At 37.5% G+C, this 24,156-nt stretch overlaps 1 pseudogene; it reads right to left on the bottom strand.

Annotated features, from left to right (window-relative positions):
* Nucleotides 1-234: 234 nt before the first annotated feature.
* Nucleotides 235-21,418, bottom strand: LOC137210497 (hyaluronan synthase 2-like; annotated as a pseudogene).
* Nucleotides 21,419-24,156: the final 2,738 nt, after the last annotated feature.

Here is a 24,156-nt window from a genome sequence, read left to right as displayed (position 1 = left end):
TAACCAAAATTCTTTTCACTTTTACAGAAATAACAGGGTAAATCTGAGCTTCCTCTTGTTGAGGAGGCATAATTTGGCGGGATCAAAATAAACCCATAGAAATGTCTTTGTAAAAGTCCCAGCAGCAGTGATATGTCTCCTTTGTTGCCATAATCTGACGCCACAGTTCTGTACAATCAGCACAGCTCCTAGAGGAAGAAGGCTTTGTGTATGTCTGCAAACCTCAATGTAAGATTATATATCAAGCATCATGTCGTACTGTTGTTTCTTCTTCTGCCTGCCACATTTTTTGATAAAAACGACATACAGTGTCAAAACCACTACCCAACAGCATATATAGATGGATGATGAAATAGTTAGAACTTTCTTTTTGGATTCTGAGAATAACTTTTTAGATTCCTCATAAATGGTGAAAATCAAGCCACCCAGAAGGATTACAGACCAAACCAATACTGGAATGAGTCCCATGAAGTTAACAACAATGGTTTTCCTTCCAGATGTGCCCCATCAGGTTTGTTTATGGTTAAAATTGCAAACATCTTAACAGGAAGTAAACTTGACATGTATAACACTGTGTAGGAGGACATGAAGAGCATGACAATATTTCCTCTAAGGCAGGTAGCAGAGATGATTTTATGAGAGCTACTAACTTGATGGTTAACAAGAAGAGGAGAATGTTCCAAACGTTACCCCTGTAGAAGAACCAGATTACTGTGGCAATGAGAAAGAAAGGGAAGAACCCAGTGATGACTGCTTCATAGGTCATCCACAAGTGATGTTTATGAAACTACATGGCATTGTACAGCCACTCTCGGAAGTAGGACTTGCTCCAACGGGTCTGCTGGTTTAACCATCTGAGATATTCTATAGGTGTTTCAGTAAGGCACTTGGATCGAGCTGTGTATTTTGTTGCATAGCCCAGACTCAGCACTCGGTTCGTTAGATGTCTGTCATCTCCAGAACTACACTGGCTGCCCATAAATTCTTGATTGTACCAGTCTTCCACAAATTCATGCAATAAGGAGTTTCTGTACATTCCCAGAGGTCCACTAATGCACTGGACACATCCAAAATAAGACTGACAGGCCCTTTCTATGTTAAAAGCCATTCAGTACCTCACACTGCTGAGGAAAGAGATCCAGGAATCATACTTGTTTAAAATCTGCAAGAAAAATAAAAGTAACTAAAAATAATTAAATAAAGGTAAAACTCAGCTAAAAATTCCAAAAAAATCTGCACCATCTTGAGGTCATTACCTAGTGTTTTGTTATTTTATTTGCCCATTTTGGCTTTCTTCCTATTTTTGACATGGTCATATTTTATTTTCTCTGATCCTGTAGTACTGGATTGTTTGATAAGTGGAGTGCATATATTGGGACTCATTGATAATAAACATTTTTTTCTACTTCATCATCCTCTGTAATTTTTTGCTATGATTTTTGTTCCTGTTCTTGTTGTTATGTTATAATATTGAGGGGTTTTTTAGGCTTAATTCTCAGCTCCTAAGTTCTCTGCCACTCTTTCTTACCATCTAATATTTGAAAATTTTTAAGTCCTATTCTCTCCCACTCTGGTTAATTTCCAACTCATGCAATTCTGCTAATTTTCCTTCTCCTTCCTCCCTACTTTTTTGCAATGCCAATGATAAAATGGTTTGCTCTGGCTTCTACTCAAAACTTGAATCCTGAAATAAGGCTCTATACAAAGGCTGTTGAAAATTATAAGTTTTTTCTTGGCAATATTTCATAATTATCTCCTCTGTCTCAACTTTGTTCAGTTTTCATCTGAATTTTGCATGCTTCTTTTTTATCACCAGGCTATTTCTGTGTCCATCTAGTGCGTTTTCTTCCCCTTCAGTATTACCATGCATATAAATATGGGTTATACAGCAATGCAATGCAATTTAAAACTTTAAATTTAAAGTTATATTTCCATATGCTTCTCATCTTTTGCTAAAAGCTAATTGCACTTTTGCAAAGGAGTCATTTTAAACCTCACATATTTTCACATATTTGTTTTCCCATCCCATACATTTCAATATTAATATTGATAACGATTAATAACAATATTAATGTTTGTTTCACTAATTGTTTCCGCATTGATAGCAAATAATAGGAAGTAAATAATTGGAAAACCATGGGTTTTAAATACATAGGTATGAGATGTAGAATCCATTCCCTGCCATACTTCCATTTTTTAACCCTTGTATTAAATGGGTTCCAACATCATTTTATCAGAACATTAAGTTATGGCTCAAGAAGAGATGGTGGAAACCATACACACTTACATTATATTTCAGATGACTTATCAGCCACCACATATGTGAGTTATAACCCAGGATTAAGCAAAGAAATCATAAATTATTTTAATTTAAACAAGAGAAGACACAGTAAAGTGTGTTCGAGGCACATTCTAATGTGTCTCCAGCACCAAAACCAATATGTGGCACAGAGTTTGGTGTGTAGTAAATATATGTCCAAGGACTCAATGAGTGAGGGTGCTACTAAAAGTGACTCATGCAAAAAGTGAAGCCATATGTACCTGGACATCTCCCCGGACACCTCCAACGTTGGGGTCTTCTTCTGAAACGGTTACCATCTCCACAGTTGAGGCAGAGTCAAGCATAGTGTCTGAATCACAAACCTGCAAAGAAGAAGTAAGAAGTAAATTAAAGAAGAGAAGATGATGAGTGTACTCCATGTAGTCAAAAGTGGGCATATATATGATATCTTTCAATACTCTGGCATTAGCCTGGAAGGATAACTCAGTCACCCATCTCCCAAGACATTGCTAAGGGGGATAACCTTAACACTTCTGGGGAAATTGAAACTCAGTTACACAAGATCAGTGAGCAAAACACTTGGCTTAAAAAGATGACTCCTTTGATGAGGTCTTTTCTTGGACTTATTTGATTTTGATTGGTTTGGGTCTTGAGGACCATGGCTCTAAAGTGCTTTTCAGACATTGGGAATTATCCTGCTTATAATAGTCACCGTACTCTCCCTGGTGTGTTGTATTCTCTCAAAAGCTTTAAATACATGTTCACAGTCACTAAGTGCCAAGCAAATGCTCCTAAAAAATATCTCCTAATTTTTTTAAAGAACAGTTCCTTAAATTTTGATCACATTTCTGTTAAGGTGAGAGTCTAATCTAAATGTGGAAATTGTTAAAAAGAAACAACAGGCCCAAAATGGAGTCAGTTGTGCTTGGCCCCATGTCAGCAAACCAAGACTTAATATTGAACCTAATTATAATTTAAGCCTCTGCAAGGAATGTGACTTTCAAGCAGTCAATATGGAATTACCTGGTCAGCACTAGTGAGGAAATCTGCCGGATGGAAGCCCCAGCTTCTCCCAAAAGAAGGTAACCTTGTCTGAAACAATCCACTTTTTGCTAGAAACTTCCTTTTTCCAGCCCTTTCTGCCAGAAAACAAAACAAAACAAAGCAAATAAAAAAAACCAAAACCCTTCCATTATGTACAGCTTCTCAGAGCTCCTATCTGCTAAGATGGGATGCTGCCTGACTCATGAATCATTAAATAAAGCCAATTATTGGACCTTCAAATTTACTCAGTTGAATTGTGTTTTGTTTTTTAATATTATTCTTTTCTGGGAATGTAGCAAGGCCATGGTAGATATAAATTGATCAGAGCTAACATGTAATGAACCAGTTTCACATCCCATCCAAACAATAAATGACATGGTTGGCAGATATGGGCGTATTATCTGTAATTCCCATTATTTTGCCAACAAGTCTGGCAGCCCTAGATGGAATTTAATCAAGACTTAGCCTAATTATTTATATCACTAGCAATTATTTTTACAGTTTTTTCACTACTTTATAAAAATAGTAGGGATTTGATATACCAGTTTTGAAAAAAAAAAACTAAGAAAATAATTTGTAGAAGCATAAACTCTCACAGTTGAAGGAGAATTTATACATATGTAGCACGACCTGCTCACGTAATAAGTTAAGGAATCCCAGCATTTTAAAAACTGCGTCTGTGTCAGTTTTACTAATTGGTGTTTTTTTCTGAAAAGATTATATACTAATAAAAATGTTGGTGAAAACAGCAATTTAACTGCATTATTGGAACATATGACTTAAGAAGTATATAGGGTATCCGGTTATAAAAACTGAACTCATCACCTCTCTAGATTTAACTCATTATAGCAATTTTGGGTTAACTTCTAAATTTTTAATTTTATATTGCTTATTTAGAAGCATAATAAATATATTTTCTAAATAAAACCCGTTTATTGTTTTCTTGGCCTTCTATATTGGCCCAGCATGGTCTCACTTTTCTAGGGGAAAAAATTTAGACAAAAACTAGGCATAAGGTTTTCATTGTAGAAAATAGGATTTTTCTAATACTTCAGTTTATACTCAAGGCTCCCAAGCCTCAGAAACCTAAGCAAATTCCTCCAATAGCGATATTTTGCTCTCTCATGCCTTGTCTGTCACTGTTTGGTATACAGCTATAAGCCTGGCAGGCCAGTAACTAGGGTAGTAGAAAGTGAAGGCATAATTTCAAAGCCACCTTTCCACCTCTCAGCATCCAGAGTTTATGGCCACACCCACCTCTATTGACTCAAGCTGGGAAAGGTAAAACCAGAAAGCTAAAATAAGACTAAAAACAACAGGAAGGGGGCAACCTAGAATTAATGTTCAAGTAACTCCGCCTGCTTGTAAGATAAGCAAGCCAAGGGAACTGCCTCTGTGAAATGACTAAACTTGAACCAAACTTCTGAGGTTCTGCATATCTAAATTGGCCCTGCCCCTCCCAGTTTCCAACAGCAAAGTGCCAGAAGTTCTCAGAGAGAGATTGTTCACATGGTGAGTTTAACTGTCAGAAGGGAAAGCTCTCAGAAATCTCCTGGGAGGGGTTTGTTATAGTGGGATCAAAGAGTTTTCTAAAGAAGTTCAATTTCTGGATGTTCTTTGGTGATAGAATGCCAACTAGAAAACCACCGTCGATGACAGTCTGTGAAAGCATGTATATTCATGGATATAACAGTATTAATTTGTTTGTGTGTAAAGGGTATAACTCTAGCCCTTCTTAAAATCAGTCTAGTAAAAACAGGATTTCTAGCTGTCTCCTCACCAATTAATGAGAAGTGTGCGATTTCACGAATGTTGGCTGTTTAGCTCTGGGCTAGAAACTGTGGGAGAAATACACCAGTTCACAAGGAGCTTAACCTCACACTGGGAAAAACCACAGGACTGATTTGCACACAGGAAACAACTGGAGAACAAATCAAAATGTCTTTCTGTCCACACTGAATGTATCACTGTAATTTGTTTAAACTACATGATCGCCAGTCATAAGATTTCTCACTGGGAGATATGGAAATGAGGCAAAGTCACTAAATTTTGACTAAAATGAGTGGAAAATGTCAAGACAAGAAGACGTTATTGGGAGGAACCAGCCACCTCAATCTTAACCACAGAATCATCAGCTAAATTGCTTAAGACCATGGCTCCCTGTCCTTCACTGTTCTAGCCAAGAGACAGTGCCGCCGCTTTCTCCGTATCTAAAACAGGAGTTGGCGAACTAAGGTCTACGGACGAGTCTGCCTTCCCACCAATTTCTGTATGGCCTGGGGGTTAAAAATAGCTTTTACCTTTTTAAATAGCTGAAAAAAAATTGAAAAAGAATTTTTTGTGATACATGGAAATTATATGAAATTCAAATTTCAGTGGCCATAAATAGAGTTTTATTGGAACCCAGTCATGCACATTCAGTTTCATATTATCTATGGCTGCTTTCACACTAAAACAGCAAAGTTGAATAGCTGCAACACAGACCATATAGCCCGCAAAGCTTAATGGTTTCTATCAGGCCTTTTACAAGCAAGTATGCCAACCCTGAGCCTAAAAGAATTGGTTGGGGAGCCGGGGGTGGGTCTCTTTCATAAAAAAACAAAGAACAAACTAAAAGAACAAGTTGAGATAAAGTATGTTCTAAGTCCCCATTTAACTCTACTAGAGGTTTTTACGATTGCCTCTATCTCCTATTCTTATAATAGGCCAAGATTTGACTATTACAACAAATCAAGAGGCTTACTACTTTTATGACCTTGAACAAACTGTTACCATCATCATGATACCAGAGTGACACACTGTATGTAAAAGTACTCGGTAAATTACAAAGGCTCACAGAAAAGTCATATATGCCATTAGTATAGGGTAATAATCTTTAATTGTTTATACTTGCTAAGTAAACCCACTTATCACCATGAACAGGTGACTCAGTAAAGAGAATCACCAAAAGGAACATGAGAATGGATTACATATCAAGAATATCTTATCACAATGAACAAGTTCCAATGTATCCAAAACACCTATAGATATATAAATTGCTATAAATGTGTTAAATAAGCTGTTAGACTGAAGTCCATTCCAATTTATCTCACTGATCTTAATCTACCTCACAACAATTTAAATCAAAATATCCTGTAGAAATATTGTTAGTTATTCTACCATATGTTTTTCAACTTCTAAGACCCAAGTCTAAAATGCTGAGTATCCATGTTTCACCTTTTTTTAAACATATTTCCTTTCAGACTGACTGGTGGATTCTCCACCTCTGCCTGCCCCGCACCACTTCAAAGGGCTCTGAGAGCTACACAGCAAGAGGAAGCCTTAACTATTCTGGCTGCCTTCGATGAGGAAACAGGCTGAAGATTAATCAAGACTCATTCTGTTGCTACTGCTTTCACCCTCTGCCTGCTTGTAAACCTCAATCCTTTCTTAATCTTGACTCTTCACCTTAACCTGAACCCAGCGAGACTATTTCTTTCTACCACATTTTGAAACTACTCTTGATTGTGACCCAACTACCTAGTTTCCCTGCCACCACTTAACCACAAAATAAATGGAAAGTCCTCCTTACTCTTCCTTCCCCTGGGACATTTCTCTAGTGAAAAGGGGTCAGCCAGAACAACAACAACAAAAATTCACATATAGTTATTTACCAGCAAACACAATATGGTTCCAGCCCCCTGAAGTCCTAAGAGTACCAGACCAAAGTAAGCACATTACTGAAAGGAAAAGAAAGCACTATGCAAAATCTTGGAATCAGACAGATCTGAGTCACAATCCACCATTGACCGGTTATATTCATTTGGACTAGCTTCTTAACCTTAGACTCCTCACCTCATCTTTCTAAGTCCCCATCTCTTGGGTGAAAAATATGGATAATTATATCCACATCATAGGTTTATTGTGATGGAGAATTAGGTAATGTATTTATAGCGCTTAAAAGGACTAGCTCATAGTAAATGCTCAATAAAAGGAAGGCATATATATACTAAGAAGTGATAAATCAAAACCAGAGGCACAAACTAAGGACACTAATCCAATGAGGAAAGGAGTTCTTATCATCGCTGTAAATAAAATATGACACAGAGAGCAAAAACTAATGCCTGATCCAATGTCCAACAAACATAAACAAGTCAGTGTACCTGAAAAGGCAATGTAAGAATCCTTAGATTGGGCCATCTACTAAGGAAAGAATTATATTAGAGAAGAGTTTACAGCTGATTATGATTCATTTATAGCATGAATTATATCCTTGGAGTACAATGTATGAAAGTTCCTGTAGTAAAGGCTGGACCCATGGAAATTTACAAAAGCATTTGTTGCATCTTGAGTCAGCATCTCTTCATTGACTTTGACCCTGCTGAATGTGATACTACTTAAAATGAAACATAATCTTTGGTTTTGGAAGTACATAAATATATATGACACAGTTTTATCTGTTTAATATAGGCCCTAAGAACTGCATTGTTTGATGAAAAAGAGTACATATGACTGGTAATTTGTGTGGGACCATATGCATGCAGAAGATGGGGGAAACCAAAGAACTGGGACAAAAACTAACCTTCATGGGGCTTTCCTGGTGGCGCAGTGGTTGGGAGTCCGCCTGCCGATGCAGGGGACACAGGTTCGTGCCCCAGTCTGGGAAGATCCCACATGCTGCGGAGCGGCTGGGCCCGTGAGCCATGGCCGCTGAGCCTGCGTGTCCAGAGTCTGGGCTCCGCAACAGGAGAGGAGCCCGCGGCCAGTGAGAGGCCCGCGTACCGCAAAAAAAAAAAAAAAAAAAAAAACTTTCACGAAAATAGAATATTGCACACAGTTGACCAAAAGCTCAATCAAAATTCACAGCTTATGGTCATTAATTATATTAAACAGACTTCTAGGACTTTATCAATATTACATGATATTTTCATTAAAAAAAATCTTTTTCTATTTATTTGCATTCTGGATAAATGGAACTTACATGTAAGCATGCAGCTAAATTTACCAGCTTCAGATTAAGCAACAAATACATAATGGCGAATGATGGGAGTGCAAATACAAAATCATAAAATCTAAGAATTTTAGAGCTAAAAAGCCCATTTGAAATTAATGAGTAAAATAATTTCAGAAAAAAAAAATGTCCTCACAGGAAAAAAAAAGATAATCTTTCTTTTGGGAGAGAGATGGAGAATGGGGAGGACAATCCTCTCTTATAGTATTTGGTTTATGGTATAAGATCTCAAATCTAGCCAATGGAAAGCCTCTACTTCTGGATACCTATACAATTTGGCATTTCTTTATTACTCTTCTTGAAAGAGATTAGGAAGATATATTCCTTCTTTGGTAGGATGAATTACCCAAATTTTTATAAAATAATTCTGGTCTCTGCTCAACCTAGAATATCTTCAAAACATTGAATTTTTTAAAAAAGGAATCATTTGGTTATTCTCCTTTCCTTTTTAGGAAGGCTTAAATATAAGTGAAGTTTATAGAAGGTGTAAAGCAAAGGTGACAAGCCAGCTGGAAAAGTGAGAAACCAAATGTTGTCACCTCTAAGTCTTAAGCAATGAAACACCCTTATTCCAAATGTTTGGAATTCTTATTCTAAAAAAGGGAATCAGGAAATCCTATAATGGTGGCCTTTAAACACCAATCTAAACAACTAAGTTGAATCTAGATTCAGATTTTCCCTTTCCTAGTTCAATGTGCTCTTAATCTTATCCTATAAAATGAAGAATACAAAGAAACGTATTATATAACATTCTCAACATCGGCCCTCAGAATATTTAAGTTACTCTTAGACTTCCTATATAGAACAGGAACCAATCAAATATTATATACATTCAATTCTCATTATTCACAGTAGCTATGTTCTACCAAGTTTCTATGAACAATGAATTAGCAAATATCAAAATTTGCTTCCAGCAGAAATATAGGGTTAGAGTCCTCCAAGACTCTGATCACAATATTTTTGTCTAGTGATTAATGTCTAAACTTTTTTTATTTGTGCTTCTGTTTTAAAACACACACACACACACACACACACACACACAATTCATTGACAGTGAACTCATGTCCAACTATAACTACACTATAACTCATGCCTGAGTAAAGCTCATCTAACAAACCTATTTTCTCCATAAAGCAATTATAGTCTTTGTGTGTTACGAACCCTGGATAGCACTTTGACGCTGCAGTTGGGGACCATTTTAAGCAAAAATATGGTATTTGTTACCATAACAAATAACTAAAGATGTTATACGTTTACTATCTAAAAACTGAGACAAGAAGGCAAGCATAATCTTGTTTGACTTTAGCAGGGAACGTGCAAATTGGGCAAATCAAATCTTTTGCCACTCTGCACGTGTCTGCAAATGACTACAAAAGCACTGCAACTGTTGATTTTGGGGTAGCGAATACAATTTAGTGAGTAGGTTAATTTACAAATACAGAATTCATAAATAATAAGGGTCAACTCTACTATTATGAATGATTCAGTCTTACTTTTCTCCTGCTTAGTGAATCTTGGATACCTAGGATGCTACCTGATTAAGTTAATAATAAAGTTGTCTCCTATATACTTTCCTTTTAGAAAATATTCGTATTTACAATAAGTCCCCTACCTATGAACGAGTTCTTTTCCAAGAGCATGTTCGATAAGTCCAATTTGTTCGTTAAGTCCAACAAAGTTAGCCTAGGTACCCAACTAACACAATCGGCTATATAGTACTTTACTGTAGTAGGTTTATAATACTTTTCACACAAATAATACATAAAAAAACAAACAATCACAAAAAATAAAGAAAACATTTTTAATCTTACAATACATTACCTTGAAAAGTACAGCAGTAGCAGCTACATCACTGCTGCTTTTATGCTTACTTCTGGACATCCTGGTCTTGAAATAAAGATACTGTTCTACTGTACTCTATACAGTACTGTACAGTAAAGTACACAAAAGCACAACCACTTGTAGAGGATGCACGCACATGACAAGGTATGCCAGACACATGAACTAACTTATGTGATTGGACATGCGAACACATGTTCGCATCTTTGAAAGTTTGCAACTCGAAGGTTCGTATTTAGGGGACTTACTGTATTAACACAGTTGTCTCCTATATACTTTCTTTTTAGAAAATGTTCATATTTACAGTATTGTATATTTTCCACGTGGGAAATCCCTAATGCACACTTCCTGAGATAATTTTTCTCTTTCATCACACAGACTGATAGCCATTTACATTGTAAAATCCACATTCAGTGACAGGAGATATGTTAAAGCAATTAAATAATCTAGATGTCACAGGATACTTAAAGTCTTCTGATATTGTAGATTTAAAAAATGATGCAAAAATGCAAGTATAACATAATTTAAAATTTCTTCTTTTAAAGAGTTTTTTGGTGTGGGCCATTTTTAAAGTCTTTATTGAATTTGTTACAATATTGCTTCTGTTTTACTTTTTGGTTCTTTGGCCACAAGGTGTGTGGGATCTTAGGGATCACCAACCAGGGATTGAACCCACATCCCCTGCATTGGAAGGTAAAGTCTTAACCACTGGACTGCCAGGAAAGTCCCTCAAATTTTTTTTTAAAAAGAAGGGGACTGTTTTACCTTCCCGTTGTTGTTTCATCTATATTTTTATTTTTTCTAACATATCTGTTAGTTTTCTAATCTTATTTTATTTTTTACTCTTTGTTATTGTTCTACTCCTTTTTTTCTTCTTCTTTTTTTTTTTTTTTTGCCACCCTGTGCAGCTTGTGGGATCTTGGTTCACGAGCCAGGGGTCAGGCCTGAGCTTCTGCAGTGGGAGCTCTGAGTCCAAACAACTGGACTAACAGAGAACCTCAGACCCCAGGGAATATTCATCGGAGTGAGGTCTCCCAGAGGTCTTCATCTCAGCACCAAGACCCAGCTCTACCCAACAGCCTACAAACTCCAGTGCTGGAAGCTTCAGGCCAAACAACCAGTAAGACAGGAACGCAATCCCACCCATAAAGAAAAAAAAAAAAAAAAAATGAAGCAACAAAAATAGTCACAGATGAAGGAGCAAGGTAAAAACCTATAAGACCAAATAAATGAATAGGAAATAGTACCATGTGTAAAATAGGTAGTTAGTGGGAATCTGCTGTATAGCACAGGGAGTTCAGCTTAGTGCTCTGTGAAGACCTAGATGGGTGGGAGTCGGGTGGGAGAGGGAGGCCCAAGAGGGAGGGGATACAGGTATACATATAGCTGATTCACTTCATTGTACAGCAGAAACTAACACAGCATTGTAAAGCAATTATATATCAATTAAAAAGTAAATTTAAAAGATTAAATTAAATTTTAAAAAAAGAAGGGAAAAAAGAGAGATATGCTAGAAAGTATTATATTTGACAATCTATGTTTGAGTCAAGTATTTTCTGCAGATGATTTTAATTTTGCTCATTGTGATTTTCTACATTTTTAAAAAACACACTGCCCTAATCATGTGTTATTTTGGCAAATAAAAAAGCTAACATAAATACTAATTTGAAAAGATAAGAAAGACTTTTGCCCTACCTTGAGCCATATCTAGACAGAACAGAATCTGTCCTTCTTTGAAAAAAAAAAAGTTTCTCCAGAAAATACTTTGATTCAAAATTAAGAAAATCTTCCTCATCCTCCTCTTTATTTCTCATTCTCCACGTCTTTGTTTTGTCATTTTGTTATTTTTCTTCTTCTGTTTTTCTATCTTCTCTGTCTCTGAATGGAGCCACTAGCATCACGGATGAATTCTCTACCACATTGCATTTATCCTAGACTAAATCTTCCCTCAGTATTCCAGGTCAGTATTAATTATTTGAGGGGCTATAAAACTGAGACAGTAGTCAGTAGAGAAGACTAGAAATGACAGCTGAGAAAGATAGAGGAAGAGGTGATAACTGATAAAGATTGGTCTGGAATAGACCAGAGGATGCCTACCCAGAGAGCCCAGGAGAGTAGATGGAAGGTTACGCTTGAGATAGGAAGGGTACCTTTGAAACTGTAAGCAGGAGAGAGTAAAGAAGATCTTGACAACCTTCAGAACACATATTTTTGATATTCTCTTTCATAGGAGGCAAGATCATAGGTAGTTAAGCAGGGAGGAGTTTGGGTAAGGCCTTGGCCAAGTGGTGAAAATATGAAATAAGAGACATGAGAACAATAAGCAAAACATTTACTCAAGGTCAAATCAAATGAAAAGAGTGCTGACCAGTGCTGAGGATCCAGCTGCAACTGGAAACCAATCATTTTGGCCATCTCTCTGCACAGTTAAACAGTGTTCTCTAGCCAGGTTAGCAAGTATGAGCAGATGGTCCATTTCTTCCCCTACCCCCATTCTCTCTTGTGTATTAGCACCTGAACTTTGCTTCCTTCCATCCCGAACCAACTTGAACTCCACATTCAATCACTTGTAATGCTCAGGAGTCAATAACCTCAACTCCTCCCCCTTTGTCTTTCTGTGGCTCCTGCTCTGCAACTCTTGGACCTTGGGTCAGTCAGAATGGTAGATGAGAGTATATTTTTTATTCAATATTTATTGAAGTATAGTTGATTTACAATGTTGTGTTAATTTCAGGTGTACAGCAAAGTAAATCTGTTATACATATATTTAAATTTTAGAAATTTCCACTGCTATAGGGCAAGGATGGTTAAGTATCTGGGGATTTCATGAGGGATGACTGAATGGAATTTACTGGTCTCAGAATGCCAAAAGATTTTTTACCCGGTTTAGATGGTTGGAATGGGCTGAGAGTCTACAAAGGATTCAGGGCCCAGTTAACAGCTGCTGCTAGGGTCAGTCTATCTGGAGGCTTCACCCTGAAGGAAGGAAATTTCTCAAGCCTGGTTAGGTCTGTAGCAGGAAGCCTATTCTAACATTTCATACTTTATATTATTTTTTTCCTGGACAGGTACAATGTCAAGTTGTCAAGAATACAAGCAAAATTCAAAACAAAAAAGATGGGAGATGTAGATTTAGGAAGAGCAGGTTTAAAAAAAAAAAAAAAAGGAAACCCCACACGATGAATTCTTGATTAGAAATAACAAATGTAATGACGGTTTTAACCAGAATTAAAGGGAAAATATCAAAATAGATGTTCTCTCCTTTTAGGTTTCATTCTTCAAATCCTCTGCAAGTTTCCAAGTCATCCCTTCCTTTAAATATTTCATTTTACTTTCTCATCTGGGCCTGAAGTTGCAAAAGGCAAATATGTAAAAATGTCCTGAGTTAATTACAACTACCTAAATTGTGATAGTTCTAGAAATTAGAAGAACTTGGGAGTGAAACTCTATCAACTCCCTAGAAGAGTGATTAATATGCAGATGACGTCAACTTAAGAAATGTTTCAAAACTCTTCAGAGATTAACTGAATTCACTGTGTGGTGGGCATTGACATGTACTATATTTTGAAGTAAGGACTAGATGATCATATAAGAAAATAACAATAGTATTGTCAGCAAACTTTTTAATAATATTAACAATACCATTATTAACAACTTTTGTTAAGTCCCTTTGGATACATGATTTGAAATAATTATCTCAAACCCTTTATGAGATTAGTTTCTTGTATCCAGATAACCGAGGTTTGGGAGGTGGTCTTGCTCAAGGTCAACCACCTACTAAAAACTGTGACTAGAATCTCAGTCAATTGACATTAAAGCCAGAGTCCATTTTTATCCCATTACACAAAGAGGTCCACTGGGCATCACTTCATGCCCATAAAGACCCCTAAAAAATATGATGCGTCCTCTGAAAACTAGAATTTTACTTTCAACAGAAGGCTAAGAGTGTCCAGTGGATTTTGTAAGCCAGAGACATTTCTCCCTTCTTGATATTATTATGACCAAAATCTAGTAAAGCATCTGCAGAAAATTACAACTAGAAAACTCACAGGAGAGATTGGTTGAAGATGGTGGAGTAGAAGGATGTGTGCTCACTCCCTCTTGCAAGAGCACCAGAATCACAACTAACTGCTGAACAATCATCGAAAGGAAGACACTGGAACTCAACAAAAAAGATACCCCACATCGAAAGACAAAGGAGAAGCTGCAGTGAGATGGTAGGAGGGGTGCAATCACAGTAAAGTCAAATCCCATAACTGCTGGGTGGGTGACCCACAAACTGGAGAACACTTATACCACAGAAGTCCACCCACTGGAGTGAAGGTTCTGAGGCTGACATCAGGCTTCCCAACCTGGGAGTCTGGCAACAGGAGGAGGAATTCCCAGAGAATAAGACTTTGAGGGCTAGCGGGATTTGACTTCAGGACTTTGACAGGACTGGGGGAAACAGAGACTCCACTCTTGGAGGGCACACACAAAGTAGTGTGTGCATCAGGACCCAGGGGGAAGGAGCAGTGACCACATAGGAGACTGAACCAGACCTATCTGCTAGTGTTGGATGGTCTCCTGCAGATGCAGGGGGTGGCTGTGGCTCACTGAGGGGAAGGACACTGGCAGCAGAAGTTCTGGGAAGTACTCCTTGGCATGAGCCCTCCCAGAGTCTGCCATTAGCCCCACCAAAGGGCCTGTAGACTCCAGTGCTGGTTTGCTCCAGGCCACAAAAAATAGGGAGGGAACTCAGCTCCACCCATCAGCAGAAAAGCAGATTAAAGTTTTACTGAGCTCTGCCCACCAGAGCAACACCCAGCTCTAACCTCCATGAGTCCCTCCCGTCAGGAAATGTGCACAAGCCTCTTAGATAGCCTCATCTCCCAGAGGGCAGACAGCAGAAGCAAGAAGAACTACAATCCTGCAGCCTGTGAAACGAAAACCACATTCACAGAAAGATAGACAAAGTGAAAAGGCAGAAGACTATCTACCAGATGAAGGAACAAATAAAACCCCAGAAAACCAACTAAATGAAGTGGAGATAGACAACCTTCCAGAAAAAGAATTCAGAATAATGATAGTGAAGATGATCCAGAACCTCGGAAAAAGAATGGAGGCAAAGATCAAGAAGATGCAAGAAATGTTTAACAAAGACTTAGAAGAATTAAAGAACAAACACCTACAAGAATTAAAGAACAAACAAACAGAGATGAACAATACAATAAGTGAAATGAAAAATGCACTAGAAGGAATCAATAGCAGAATATCTGAGGCAGAGGAACGGATAAGTGACCTGGAAGACAGAATGGTGGAATTCACTGCTCTGGAACAGAATAAAGAAAAAAGAATGAAAGGAAATGAAGACACTAAGAGACCACTGGGACAACATTAAATGCACCAACATTTGTATTATGGGGGTCCCAGAAGGAGAAGAGAGAGAGAAAGGACCTGAGAAAATATTTGAAGATATTATAGTTGAAAACTTCCCTAACATGGGAAAGGAAATAGCTGCCACCCAAGTCCAAAAAGTGCAGAGAGTCCCAGGCAGGATAAACCCAAGGCGAAACACGCCGAGACACATAGTAATCAAATTGACAAAAATTAAAGACAGAAAAATTATTAAAAGCAACAAGGGGAAAATGACAAATAACATACAAGGGAATTCCCATAAGGTTAACTGCTGATTTCTCAGCAGAATCTCTACAAGCCAGAGGGAGTGGCATGATATATTTAAAGTGATGAAAGGGAAGAACATACAACCAAGATTACTCTACCCAGCAAGGATCTCATTCAGGTTCAATGGAGAAATCAAAAGCTTTCCAGACAAACAAAAGCTAAAAGAATTCAGCACCACCAAACCAGCTCTACAACAAATGCTAAAGGAACTTCTCTAAGTGGGAAACACAAGAGACGATAAGGACCTACAAAAACAAACCCAAAACAATTAAGAAAATGATAATAGTAACATACATATCGATAATCACCATAAATGTGAATGGATTAAATGCCCCAACCAAAAGACAGAGGCTCGCTGGATGGATACAAAAACAAGACCCATATACATGCTGTCTACAAGAGACCCACTTTAGACCTAGAGATACATACAGACTGAAAGTGAGGGGATGGAAAAAGATATTCCATTCAAATGGAAATCAAAAGAAAGCTGGAGTAGCAATTCTCATATCAGACAGAATAGACTTTAAAATAAAGAATGTTGTAAGAGACAAGGAAAGACACTACATATTGATCAAGGGGTCAATCCAAGAAAAAGATATAACAATTATAAATATTTATACACCCAACATAGGAGCACCTCAATACATAAGGCAAATGCTAACAGCTATAAAAGAGGAAATCGACAGTAATACAATAATAGTAGGGGACTTTAACAACTCACTTACACCAATGGACAGATCATCTACACAAATGGACAGATCATCCAGAGAGAAAATTAATAAGGAAATACAAGCTTTAAATGACACAGTAGACCTGATAGATTTGATTGACATTTATAGGACATTCCATCTGAAAACAGCAGACTACACTTTCTTCTCAAGTGCGCATGGAACAGTCTTCAGGATACATCACATCTTGGGTCACAAATCAAGTCTCAGTAAATTTAAGAAAATTGAAATCATATCAAGCATCTTTTCTGACCACAACGCTATGAGGTTAGAAATCAGTTACAGGGAAAAAAACGTAAAAAACACAAACACATGGAGGCTAAAGAATATGTTACTAAATAACCAAGAGATTTGATCAGAAGAAATCAAAGAAGAAATAAAAAAAAATACCTAGAGACAAATGATGATGAAAACATGACGATCCAAAACCTATGGGATGCAGCAAAAGAAGGTCCAAGAGGGAAGTTTATAGCAATACAAGCCTACCTACCTCAAGAGAAAAGAAAAATCTCAAATAAACAATCTAACCTTACACCTAAAGGAACTAGAGAAAGAAGAAAAAACAAAACCCAAAGTTAGTAGAAGGAAAGAAATCATAAAGATCAGAGCAGAAATAAATGAAATAGAAAGAAAGAAAACAATAGCAAAGAACAATAAAACTAAAAGTTGGTTCTTTGAGAAAATAAACAAAATTGATAAACCTTTAGCCAGACTAATCAAGAAAAATGGGGAGAGGACTCAAATCAATAAAATTAGAAATGAAAAAGAAGTTACAATGGACACCACAGATATACAAAACTTCATAAGAGACTACTACAAGCAACTCTATGCCAATAAATAGGACAACCTGGAAGAAATGGACAAATTCTTAGAAAGATATAACCTTCCAACACTGAACCAGGAAGAAACAGAAAATATGAACAGACCAATCACAAGCACTGAAATTGAAGCTGTGATTAAAAACCTTCCAACAAACAAAAGTCCAGGACCAGATGGCTTCACAGGTGAATTCTATCAAACATTTAGAGAAGAGCTAACACTCATCCTTCTCAAACTCTTCCAAAAAATTGCAGAGGAAAGAACACTCCCAAACTCATTCTCTGAGGCCACCATCATCCTGATACCAAAACCAGACAAAAACACTTCAAAAAAAGAAAATTACAGACCAATATCACTGATGAATATAGATGAAAAATCCTCAACAAAATACTAGCAAACAGAATCCAACAGCACATTAAAAGGATCATACACCATGACCAAGTGGGATTTATCCCAGGGATGCAAGGATTCGTCAATATATGCAAATCAATCTATGTGATACACCATATTAACAAATGGAAGGATAAAAACGTATGATAGCCTCAATAGATGTAGAAAAAGCTTTTGACAAAATTCAACACCCATTTATGATTAAAACTCTCTATAAAGTGGGCATAGAGGGATCTTACCTCAACATAATAAAGGTCATATATGACAAACCTACAGCAAGCATCAGTCTCAATGGTGAAAAACTGAAAGCACTTCCTCTAAGATCATGAGGAAGACAAGGATGTCCACTGTTGCCACTATTATTCAACCAAGTTTTGGAAGTCCTAGCCTCGGCAATCAGAGAAAAAAAAGAAATAAAAGTAATACAGATTGGAAAAGGAGAAGTAAAATTGTCACTGTTTGCAGGTGAAGTGATACTATACATAGAAAATCCTAAAGATGCCACCAGAAAACTACTAGAGCTAATCAAAGAATTTGGTAAAATTTCAGGATACAAAATTAATGCACAGAAATCTCTTGCATTCCTATACACTAACAACAAAAGATCAGAAAGAGAAATTAAGGACACACTCCCATTTACCACTGCAACTAAAAGAATAAAATACCTAGGAATAAACTACCTAAGAAGACAAAAGACCTGTAAGCAGAAAACTATAAGACACTGATGAAAGAAATCAAAGATGACACAAACAGATGGGGAGATATACCATGTTCTTGGATTGAAGACCAAAATGTAAGGCCAGACTCTATAAAACTCTTAGAGGAAAACATAGGAAGAACACTCTATGACATAAATCACAGCAAGATCCTTTTTGACCCACTTCCTAGAGAAATGGAAATAAGAACAAAAATAAACAAATGGGACTTAATGAAACTTAAAAGCTCTTGCACAGTAAAGGAAACCATAAACAAGACAAAAAGACAACCCCCAGAGTGGGAGAAAATATTTGCAACCAATCAATGGACAAAGGATTAATCTCCAAAATATATAAACAGCTCATGCAGCTCAATATTAAAAAATCAAACAACCCAATCAAAAAATGGGCAGAAGGCCTAAATGAATATTTCTCCAAAGAAGACATACAGATGGCCTCTTGGCACATGAAAATATGCTCTACATCACTAATTATTGGAGAAATGCAAATCAAAACTACAATGAGGTATCACCTCACACTGGTTAGAATGGGCATCATCAGAAAATCTACAAACAACAAATGCTGGAGAGGGTGTGGAGAAAAAGGAACTCTCTTGCACTGTTGGTGGGAATGTAAATTGATACAGCCACTATGGAGAAGAGTACGGAGGTTCCTTAAAAAACTAAAAATCGAATTACCATATGACCCAGCAATCCCACTACGGGGCATATACCCGGAGAAAACCATAATTCAAAAAGACACATGCACCCCAATGTTCATTGCAGCACTATTTACAATAGCCAGGACATGGAAGCAACCTAGATGCCCATCGACAGACAAATGGATAAAGAAGATGTGGTACATATATACAATGGAATATTACTAGGCTATAAAAAGGAGCAAAATTGGGTCATTTGTAGAGATGTGGGTGGACCTAGAGACTGTCATACCTAGTATAGTAAGTCAGAAAGGGAAAAACAAATGTCGTATATTAACGCATATATGTGGAATCTAGAAAAATCGTACAAGAGGGAAGAGATAAGGGAACATATGTATATGTATAACTGATTCACTTTTTTATAAAGCAGAAGCTAACACACCATTGTAAAGCAATTATACTCCAATAAAGATGTTTAAAAAGAAGAAAAGAAAAAAAAAGAAAAATGGTACAGATGAACTGGTTTGCAAGGCAGAAATAGAGACACAGATGTAGAGAACAAATGTATGGAAACCAAGGGGGGAAAGCAGGGAGGGGGTGGTGGAATGAATTGGGAGATTGGGATTGACATATATACAGTAATATGTATAAAATAGATAACTAGTAAGAACCTGCTATGTAAAAAAATTAAATTAAATTTAAAAAAAAAAGGAAGAAAACTCACAGGAGCCCTACTAACATTCTAAAAAAGAAAACCTCAATGACAGCTAGGAGAGGAGAAACCCAAGAGTGTGCAGGCAGGGAATTAATGAGAGACACAGCCTGTCTGATTTTCATGCAAGCAAACGACATCACAAATGTTTTCAAAGTTCAAGTTGCAGTGAATGAGGTAATGCTGTTTGGAAAGTGAAATAAACATGACTTAGGTTTTGCTCTGGAAAGTTGATCTCCCCCACCCTTTTTCATTTTCCTATTCTTTTTCTCTGTGTCTAAATTTTGAATTCCTTATCCTGTTAAATCAAAATTGTCTTCTCAGGCTTCCCTGGTGGAGCAGCGGTTGAGAGTCCACCTGCCAATGCAGGGGATACAGGTTCGTGCCCCGGTCCGGGAGGATCCCACATGCCGCAGAGTGGCTAGGCCCGTGAGCCACGGCCGCTGAGCCTGCGCGTCTGGAGCCTGTGCTCCGCAACGGGAGAGGCCACAACAGTGAGAGGCCCGCGTCCCGCAAAAAAAAAAAAAAAAAATTTGTTTTCTCCATTCTCATTTTGCCTAGTCTCTGTGAAACACTTCCTTGGGCCTGCAGATTTTCTCAAGACACTTCTGCTGGGACAGACACTATTTTTGGCAACGCTGGTGATTTTAAGATTGTGGAAAATAATAATGTTGGCACATCCAAGGTGGAAGAAAAGGTAAGATAGAGGGAGAGAAGGAAGGACGAGTCTCCTGTTCAAAATAATCTTGATTTCCAACCAATAACACTGTACAAGTTAAGCATTTTCATTGTCTTAACCATTTCATAAGATTTTATTTCTCTCTTTTGGAATGTGCTTTCAACAGTCATGCTGTTTTCAGATGAACTGAAAGGAGTACTGTGTCATAGGACAAGTCATAGCATATGACTGGAGAGATACAAAAGATGCTTTATTTAAACGTATGTTTGTCCTGGAAGATGTGGAAACCTATGTGTACAGAATCCACACTTCGTCCCAGTGCTCTGAAAGCCGTGTACATGACTTCTCTTTTTCCACCCCATTTTTGCATGATGCAAAAATGTCTGTTGGACAAGACCAACTGTGTGACAAGTTGTGAGCTTTCTTTATGTGACCCATCTGTCTGACCAGGACCTTTCACGTGAAAGTTGTTTTTCCAGATATAAGTGGCTGATTTGTCCCTGCCCATGACTTCGCTGAAGATGTCCATCATGTAAAGGTCATCTTCCAAGTTTCCATCTGTGACCATGACAACTTTAATTCCAGGGTAGGTTAGCCTTTTCACAGATCGCAAACATTTCCATAAGTAGTCTGGATCTTCTTGATACGCAGCAATGCAAAGAGCAACAGTTTTGTTCAAGTTAACGGGGATATTTCAGTATTTCTTCATTTTTCAGTGCTCCAAAAAGGCAAACAGGTTTTGAATAAGGAAGTGTAAAGCTAAAAAGGCACCATATGGTCCAAAAGATAAATAGTAATCATCTGTATGGATAAATTGGTAGCCAACAATATAAGGAACTAACATTACAGTGAGGAGAGAGGCTCCAAAGAGCGTGGTTCCAGATATTCTCAGGAAACTTAGAAACTTCTCACAATGCATCTATAAAATAATCACATGATGCACTTGGTTAGCCACGCTTGTCCCATGCTTGTTATATACATAGCATCACAGGGAGAGCATTGGACTAGAAGCATTCCAGGTGTTCTAACCCTGAGTTTCTTTCCTTTTTTAAAAAAAACTTTTTATTTTATATTGGAGTATAGCCAATGTTGTGATAGTTTCAGGCACACAGCAAAGTGACTCAGCCATACATATACATGTATCCATTCTCCCCCAAACTCTCCTCCCATCCAGGCTGCCACATAACATTAAGCAGAGTTCCCTGTGCTATACAGTAGGTCCTTGTTGGTTATCAACTTTAAATATGGCAGTGTGTACATGTCGATCCCAAACTCCTTAATTATCCCTTCCACCCACCCTTCCCCCCTCATAACCATAAGTTTGTTCTCTAAGCCTGTGAGTCTGTTTCTGTTTTGTAAATAAGTTCATTTCTTTTTAGATTCTGCGTGTAAGGGATATCATACGATATTTCTCTTTGTCTGACTTACTTCACTCAGTATGACAATCTCTAGATGCATCTATGCTGCTGTAAATGGCATTATTTCTTTCTTTTAAAAGACTGAGTAAATTCCATTTTATATATGCACCTCATCTTCTTTATCCATTCCTCTGTCGATGGACATTTATAACCCTGAGTTTCTCACCTTAGTAGCTGTGGGACTTTCTGCACCTCAATTTGCTTATCTGCAAAACACGTATAAGGATGCCCTTTCAGCACGCCTCAGAGGACTCTTTCAAACATCAGATGAGATGATGGTGCAACATACCACTGAAAATCATAATGTGTTAAACAAATATACGGATGCAGTGTTTTTAGTATATTAGATTATCTTTCTAAGGATGCACTCTATGTATGGGGTCATAGATAAGTGTATAACCTGAACTTCCTAACAAGCAAGACACTTTCTTCCTGTACCATGGTGTTCCCTCACTCCCAATACTGACCAGTGAAAAATCCACAGGTTTTGCTGAATTTCCCATGTGTAATTCCATCTCACCTCTTATTCAAATCCCTCAGCTCACACTTTTTCCATGCACCCAGCTGAGGTTAAAGATCAGAATAACTGGATTCTCAGACTAGCTCTTCCATCAACTACCTATATAACCAAAAGCCAGTCACTTTATCTCTCTGGGCCTCAGTTTTGTTTTGTTTTTTTTGATTTTAATTTGTTAAATGAGGGAGTTTAGCCTTGATTATTCCCAAAGGCTCTGTTGACATTAAAAATACTTTATGCCTAGATATCCTGCACAGACTTCTATCAAACCCCTGCGATTCTGAATTGCGTTTCTTTGTTTGATGGCTGTATCCCCCATCCACCATCACTGACACCAGCTGGTTAGATTCTGGGGATCAGGAAACTTACTGGAACAGTAAGCACACAATGAATGTTAGTAGAAATAAATCATAAATGAAAGAAGAAATAGCACCATGCTTAATTCCAACAGGTGAGTTTCCCATCTTCTTAAAAGATTTAACACATTAGACCTGAAGCAATTTCAGTTCTTAATAATAGCCAGTTTTGTGCTCCTCCCTTCAGATTGTATGAATAAGGTTTTGAACAACTACTGTATAGAAGGATCGTATTTTCTTTTTTAATTTATTTTTTATTAAAGTATAGTTGAATTACAATGTTGTCTTAATTACTGCTGTACAGCAAAGTGACTCAGTTATACATATATATACATTCTTTTTCATATTATTTTCCATTATGGTTTATCACAGTATATTGAATATAGTTCCCTGTGCTATACAGTAGGACCTTGTTGTTTATCCATTCTATATATACCAGTTTGCATCTGCTAATCCCAAATTCCCACCCTACCTTCTCCCACCACCCCCAACTTGGCGACCACCAGTCTATTCTCTATGTCCCTGATTTTGTTTCTGTTTCCTAGATAAGTTCATTTGTGTCATATTTCAATTCCAGGTATAAGTGATATCATATGGTGTCTTTCTCTTTCTGACTTACTTCACTTAGTATGATGATCTCTAGTTGCATACATGTTGCTGCAAATGGCATTATTTCGTTCTTTTTTATGGCCGAGTAGCATTCCATTGTGTATATGTACCACATAGAAGGATCATATTTTCTGTATTTCCCAAAGCATCTCCAATGCTGAGTATAGAAGAGGTGCCTGGTAGGTCTTTTTGATTTTGTCTTTCTTTTTGGTTTCCTGGGCCCAATTCTAATGAGTACAGCAGAGGGGGTTTTTCCACACATCTAACAAACAGTTCTCAGGACACCACCTTGGTGTCCTACAATTTAACTGAATTCTGACACTGTCTTCCCAGAGATAGTATCTGATTCCATAGGTTAAGTATTCAGTCCTACAAGACTTCCCTCCTAGCACTTCAGATGCCCATCCAAATCTCAGGTTGTTACCTGTACTTTTGAGCAACAGGCTATAAATCTGAGGTCTCCAAGACCCTCTTTTGTGTATGCGATGAATTTGCTAGATTGGCTTACATAACCAAAAAAAAACAAAAACAAACCAAACAAACCCTTTTACTCACTACATTACTGGTTTATTATAAAATAACTCAGTAACGACCACACGGAATAAATGCATAACGCAAGGTGTGGGGAAAGTGCACAGACCTTCCGTGTCCTCTCCGAGCACACCACTCTCCCCAAATCTCCACATGTTCACCAACCCAGAAGCTCTCTGAACCTTCTTGTTTGAGTTTTTAATGGAGGCTTCATTACATAGGCAAG

Source organism: Pseudorca crassidens, chromosome 17, assembly GCF_039906515.1.
Source record: "Pseudorca crassidens isolate mPseCra1 chromosome 17, mPseCra1.hap1, whole genome shotgun sequence".
Classification (NCBI taxonomy): Eukaryota; Metazoa; Chordata; class Mammalia; order Artiodactyla; family Delphinidae; genus Pseudorca; species Pseudorca crassidens.
The sequence above is the reverse complement of the archived record's forward strand: the minus strand, read 5'-3'. Positions and strand labels throughout refer to the sequence as shown.